The sequence below is a fragment of the Euprymna scolopes genome, chromosome 8 (genome assembly GCF_053919585.1).
Source record: "Euprymna scolopes isolate OS-2025 chromosome 8, ASM5391958v1, whole genome shotgun sequence".
Taxonomy (NCBI): domain Eukaryota; kingdom Metazoa; phylum Mollusca; class Cephalopoda; order Sepiida; family Sepiolidae; genus Euprymna; species Euprymna scolopes.
The window spans coordinates 154,909,879-154,917,378 of NC_136489.1; the positions used below are offsets into that span (position 1 = coordinate 154,909,879).

The 7,500-nt window shown below is 36.6% G+C and overlaps 1 protein-coding gene across 3 annotated transcripts in view; it reads right to left on the reverse strand.

Annotated features, from left to right (window-relative positions):
- Positions 1–7,500, reverse strand: part of LOC145283848 (uncharacterized) — a 334,049-nt gene that overhangs the window by 204,620 nt on the left and 121,929 nt on the right. The window lies entirely within an intron of this gene.

The following is a 7,500-nucleotide window of genomic DNA, read 5'->3' on the forward strand; positions in this document are numbered from 1 at the left end:
AAAGAAAAATCAGCATAAAAAACAGCACAAGAAAAACGATAAAATATTAAATAAAAAGTTAAATTAAAAACAGTAAAAACGACAAACTTCAAGGAATAAAATAAATCGTTTATAACATAGCCTGCTTTGAAATAAAAAGTTAAAAATATTAATATTTCATTTCTTCTTTTTTTTTCGCAAAATAAACATTTCTCAAAAGATGTCGCTTAAGATGTTTGACTAATAAGCACATTTTACTGCAACTTACACAGAAAAAGAAGAAAACCCTCACAGTTTCTATAAAAAAAAAATTCAGAAATAAAGGTTCAATTTTACGTAATGTCAAAACTCATTTCTTATCCAACACGGTTGTTTTTGCAAATAACCCTTTACGCATTTATAAATTGTACTCAATCTTTATTTTGTTACGAATAGCTGTAATCTAATATATAAAAGGCTATACGTTTGTCTGTCCGTCGCCATATTTACAAACTCTCTCTCGAAACTAAAAGTCGCAGAGCGGCGCTAATGGTCCCAAATGATTGGATGTTTTACGGACCTTACTTTTATGGGTCTTTAGTCAATTAAAATAGTTTTAAGGGGTCAAAAATTGGTTAAAATTGAAAAAAAAGTCGTTATACATTTTATCTTAGTTTATTTTAAATTTTTAATCAGTTCATGTGCATCTCACGTAATACAGTGCTAACATCACCAGCTTTGAATGCTACAGTTTCGGTTTCGATTTTAACTGGTGGCATCCAAATACCTTTTTTTAAACTTACTTCACGACTATAATAATATATACGAAATCTGGAAAAATTAAGACAAATTAAAATATTATATTTAAGCATATTTTACGCCCATGCAAAGTCGAGCGCCTGTCCCCTCCCCGCTAGTAACATATAACCTTATCTCTATAAATGGATAAAGCTAAACACAAGATCGGTTGTAGATAAGGTGGATATTCACCTCCACCAAATTATGCAATATGGACGAAAGAAAAATATTTTTTAAAAATATTCCAGTTGAGAATGATTTCTGATTCTCTGAATTTGCACGGAAACAATTACACTTTGAATTATTTGTTACAAATACGAAATAAATTACATTTGCAAATCATAATTCCCTGTCTATCCTATTTTCTTAACTACTATGAGTCATTTGTGTTTTCTTTATTATTTCACCGTTTGTCTACCACATTCAGTTCAGCAATCACCACAATACCACATTTACTCTATGGACTATCCCACTTTAAATATCACCACGCATCCATCTCAGACCACAAAAACGGACATATCTAACGTTTTCTTAGATATAAGTTCATTTATTACGTAGGATCAAAACGAGTTCACTTGCTTCCATCTTAAATTCACTTATCATAAGTGTATATTTAAAGTCACTTATCATAAGTGTATATTTTATGTTCTACGCCTTGTATACACATATTTTACATTCCTCTAATAACACAATGGTGCCGTGACCAGGACAACACCTTGATTGCTTAACATTTCCGTTCAGTACTTTACGCGTGTCTATAAATTGCTCAGCTGAATGTTTTATATTTTATATTCTACACCTTTTATCCTATGGTGTTTTTTGTAAACATAAATTCTGTCGCATTTTGAGGTTCTTGATAAGGTGCAGAAACGTATCTGGAATTTGACTGGAGAAATCCATTCTTCTCTGCGCACTCTTGACTCACCACAAAATCAACAGGGACCGGATCATTACAGAAATGGTAAAATCTGTTTATTTTGCGGGCCCCAGAAAATACCTGTGCCAGGTCTTTGTAATTAAAACCCAACTCTCCCGATCTTTTCGTTATCTAGATATAAGTAAAACATCTCAGAACCTGATTACGTAATCTCATACGTTTTTTAAAAGGTCAACTTTTTGTTTTTTACCCTAAACTATATTTGTCATCGTAAATTCCTAACCCAGATCGACTCCTTTCACAATTCCACTCTCCGTTTCTTTTGTTTATTGTTTAGTTTCTATTTACCTTATTTAACTTTTTTATTATTTATTTCAATATTACTTTTGTTGGCTTAGCTATACAAACTGCATAGCTAAACTAGGCAACGTACCTCACCTTTTCCAATCGCAGGGTTTTAATCATTTATAGAATTCGAGAATCTTCCCATCGAACTCGGAGATCAGCACGGAATTTCAAACGGAATATCTGGGGAAGAATTCTCCTGTTCTGTTAGCCATTGCTGGGTAGAAGTCCTAAGTAATTCCGGATTGAGAGTCGAACTAGAGGAGTGTAACCTTAAAACTGATTTTTATCAAGTACTTTAACCACTACACCACAAATTTGCTAGTGGCATAATTGTTATAGTAGTTAACGCGTGCAACAGAGAGATTCACGAGTTTGACAATTTACGCTTGAAGAAGGTCGGCGGTTACATCGATCGAAATGTAGTGCAAATAACACTAAAGATGAGAACAGTAGTCCGAAGAATCCAAATAAAAAAAGAAGGAGAGAGAGAGAGAGAGAGAGAGAGAGAGAGAGAGAGAGAGAGAGAGAGAGAGAGAGAGAGAGACACCGAGTTATGTGTTCATCAACGTTTCATTTTTATTTCGAGACTTCCTCTGGATGTAACAAAATAAAGACGAAACGCTTATGAACACATAACTCGGTTTGTTCCTTTCTATTTCTCTATTTTGTCCATTATTCTAATCATACACACGCACACACTGGGGAGAACTTGAATGCCTACTGGGGAGAACTTGAATGCCTACTAGACACTTTCCTCGAGTGTCTAAGGTCTCTCTGTACAGGGGGTTGTCAGAACAATCTGGCATGAGGATACTTTTTCCGTAAAAGTAAACCCTGACCAAATATTCAAAATCACATAGTATTCGTAGCCCAAATAAGATCTCCTCACTACGGCTACCCCACAGCTTTTCCGAGGAATGGCGCACCTTCTCCAAGTGATATTACCTCAAGTAATAGCACAAAGCTGGATACTCCACCAGACTAGATAAATTCTTGTCCTGAAATCCAGTAAGACCAAGAGACCAACATGAAAGATATACTACAACGTATAAAACTGGTTAATTGTGGAGAGGAAAATTATGTTCTCAATTTCTTTACTAACTCAGTGCTTGAGAGATAAAGAACTTTAATGGAACATTCGAATATCTATGTATCTCATATAGACTTCAAGTGTTAGCCCCAGGTCGTGGGCCCGTTAATTTCTGAGAACTTCGACTGAAGTAAAATAAAACATATATATATATAAGTGCCGCTAGACTAGCACCTCTCCCAAGACGAGGATTGAACCTAGAACAATCGTGTTGACAGTCAGCAGTTCTATCGATCGACCCACAGGAGCGGTGCCCGTAAATTATCTTGCCAAATGTCTATTTAAACAAACATTTGTCCACTACTTTAGCAGTGCTCTAACCGCTTGTTTATAAACAAATATATATATATATATAACTTTGAGAGGCTTCGGTTCACATTAATAACTTTACCAAACATAGTCGTACATAACTTGATAATAGATCCACGAGGTAGAGATTCTGTCGCTGATTATGAAACTAAGTCTAATCATGCCCCTCCCCGTGTACAGAGATTATTTCTATGCGTAGTTCATAAAGAATTATGACTGACGCGTGTCTACAACGTATTCTATCTATTGCAGAAGTATCTGTCGTTGTAAGATTTGTTATTAAAACATTGTACCTCTACAAATAAGAACATTCGGCACGATTCACACGTCCACTTGTAATTGTTAGAACTATAAAAATACCTGTTGATGACAGCTTTGCTAAAATAAAAGAAACACATAAATATTAGATGACAAAATGTTTCATATATTTTTTAAATGGAATTCATTATTGAGATGAGTTTTATTTAGAAATTTATTTTTGCGGACTTTTATCATCATCTTTTTTGTTGTTGTTTCTCGACGTTTTGGTCAACTATTCCTCTGGCCTTCGTCAGGTGATAACCGCGACGGGATAGGAACATCCGAATCTCCTAACTGCATCCACTGCAATCACTGCCATCCTTAATTGTTGTCGTCTCACCACGTTTTGACCAAGTAAGCCTATGGCCGGCTTTGGATAGGATTGAAACCGCTATCTTCAGACAATTCTCACCTGGAACCGTAGAGATTCAACGTCTCTATCAACTGCGCCACGGGCCCCGAAGGGCGATCAAGGTTGAGGTTTTTGGTCTTATAAATCCACGTTTATTTATTATCTGATCTTCCATGGTCGTCTCCGTACCGAATGGTATATTTTATTTAATTAGAATTCATTATTGAGATGAGTATCATTTATACCACCCGAGGAAGGCCAGAGGAATAGTTGGTCGAAACGTTGTGAAACAACAACTAAGATGAGGATAACAGTTTGCAATAAATAAATTAATGAGATGCTCCATGTTCTTTTTTTTTCACGCATCTGTACAAAAACAGACAACTTCCAATTAGCTCTTGGATGAGTTTTGGCGCTATGTTGTCGAAGATTCTGTCAGAGGTTTTAACGAGTTTAGATCGGTGACCTCTCAACCCTGTAAGTGAGTTTGCGTAAACATAAAACTTATAGAGGTAAAATCCATACATTTGGATCTAAAGTTTTGAGGGAATTTGATTGGCTAATGCTAAGATAGAATTAAATCTGAGCCAGGCAATGTAACAGCGCGGACGCGCGTATGCAAATGCATACGAAATGACGTCACCGAAAAAGAAAAAAAAGATTACACAAAGGAAAACGATCATGTTAGAGACGTGGATGACGTTCGAGAGCACGTTGGAAACGTGGGTGACGTCAAAGCCGTAAAGAGAAATCACGCGTGGCGGGAGAATGATGAAATAAATGTCGTTGTTACAACGGGAAAAAAGCGAGTTGAAGTTCTTTACTATTCTTTGTCTACTTGCGACTGAGGCGTCAGCGTGTTGGATAAAGTTACAGTAACAGTCCAAGGATGGAGTACTGCTGCCACAGAAGAGACGTTGCAAGCCTGTCTTTGTTTTATCGCTATTTCCATGACAGGTGCTCGTCTGAGCTCCAATCCCTCGTCCCCCGTCGCCAATCTTTCACGAGAAACACCTGTCTGGCTGAAACTACTGTCAATAATTTTCTCCACTCTTTATCTGTGCCTAAATCCAAACGTAGATTCCATGAGCAAAGCTTCTTTCTTAGAACTGCACGCCAGTGGAACTCTCTGTCGCTTGCCTGTTTCCCACCTGACTACAACTTGGACGTCAAGTCCAACATAAACAAACTCCTGACAAACCACCCCCTTAAGTAAGACACTCTATCAAAACCCCCAATACTAATGATTACTACAATACTATTTCATTGATTACTGTACACATAATAACCCTTATCCTCGAGTGGCCTTCGGGCCTTGATAAGTGGTGACCCCCATGCAAAAAAACAACAACAAAAAACAGCATCCTTAACTATATAGGTCATTGCAAAAAACTTGATATGTGCATTCGTTTTCTTCTATTACTTTGTTTATGTTGTTGAACATTTGTGTATACATCTAACCTTCATGCACGAGTTGATTCATTGTTTTTCGTAAGGCACCCTGTATTATTATTATTATTATTATTATTATTATTATTATTATTATTATTATTATCATTATTTTTTTTTTTTTTAACTTTTTCGCAACAAACAAAGTATATTGCTGCTTGAACTTGAGGGGCTACTACTTAGGATCAGGACTAATAGGTTTTTTTTAGGAGTGTAATAACGAAATATCTATTTACATGACATTAACTTCTGCATGTCAGTACAGTCAGCGAAGCAGGAAACAGAGAGGAGATTTCAGAGTCTAGCAATCCAAGTATAGAAACTATGAGACTAGAAAACTTTCCGGTATGTCGGGATCTTAACAGTGAAGGAATATGATTTTGCTGATTATCGAGTTAGCGAGGGAGCAAAAGTACTATGCGTTCACTAGAGAGCATTTCATTAACGTACTTGTAAAACAGGCACAGGGATGCAGTGTGGAGGTGATGCGACAGAGGTTGGAGTCTAACTGATAGTGCGAGACCTATTGGATTGGAGACTCTTCTTTAGACCCTGTCTAAGTGGGAGAGACTCGTGGCAGATGCACGATCACAGATGTAGCAACTTGGCCTTCGGGACAAGATCAAAGTGTAGTATCTGCTCCGGCAGATACTGCAAGCAAAGACCATATGTGGGGGAAACCCCACATATAAGACCTTGGTCAATGTAGGGGCAACCCTTCATACCAATTGTCACTATCCAGCTCCTCTACTCCCCGGGGAGTTGGTCCCCATTTCCCCTTCACTCCTCAGTTTAAAAATCGGCCTTGTGCCTAATTTGCTCGGTGGGGGAGCAAATAAATACCATCTGCTCCGGCAGATACTGCAAGAAAAGACCATATTTTTTTAAAATTCTAACCTCATTATTAGCTTAGTATTTCGTCTTGCACAAGGCGGATACAATGTCTTGCACATTCACGAAATAAAGACATAATAAATACGCATTCATCAAATCTGGTTCTTTTAATTAGGAGCGATTCATACAACGTGACAACGTGGTAAATTCGTTGAATTAAATAAACGTTTTTGCAGTTCGATTCAATTTTAGCATGAGAATGCTAACGCAACACACCGAACAGCGTGTTCTTCCGCTCGGTTTGTACTTTAACAAAAGGTGAGAAAGAAACATGCTTTTCTCTATTCAGCCATTAACGCATGCGCAGTGACAACAATAGTAAATAGGAAACGCCTATCCAAAAAGGAAGCTATAATACCCTAAATTATTTTCGAAATAAATTGAAAAAAAATATTACCAAACAAAAAGAACAAAACAAAAACAATCGATAAATTAGATAACGTACGCATATATATATATATATATATATATATATATATATATATATATATATAGCCAGTAGAGTTTAGTTTCCTAGAAGTAAATCCAATGAAACAACACGTGTCTACCAAAATAGTGCTCAATGAGTGAACAGAGCAGGTATATTAATTTTATTTATACAAACATTAATGGCTACATATGTGCATACATGTTTCTGTAATCACCCACGTCGGGGGATTACGTCTTCAGGCCAAGAACCACCTTCAAAAGTGACATTTCCACCAAATACATTTTTCTATTTCGTTTATCAAGTTAAAAATACAACCTGGGTGGGAGTCAAAAAAAAAAAACAAAAACGGTAAAAGGATGAGTGAGGTCTATGAAGATGATAAACATCTTTTTTCTTTTCCCCCTCCCCCATCTAACTTAACTTTTGGCTTTTTATGGCATAGGGTCATTGAGAGTTTCGTTTTCTTGTCTTAGAGTCTGTAAGTTAATAACCTTAGCTATGGTCAACCAAGTACTGACCGGTGCCTTTTTAATCTACCTCCACCCACACATACACGCAACACACACATAACACATCCATACACAGCCACTGCCAACACACACAGTATACACACATTAATCCATATATTCAAAAGCGAATCCATGCTAGACACTTTTTGTTTTATTTACTGAAACTAGACAATGATTCTGAAACTA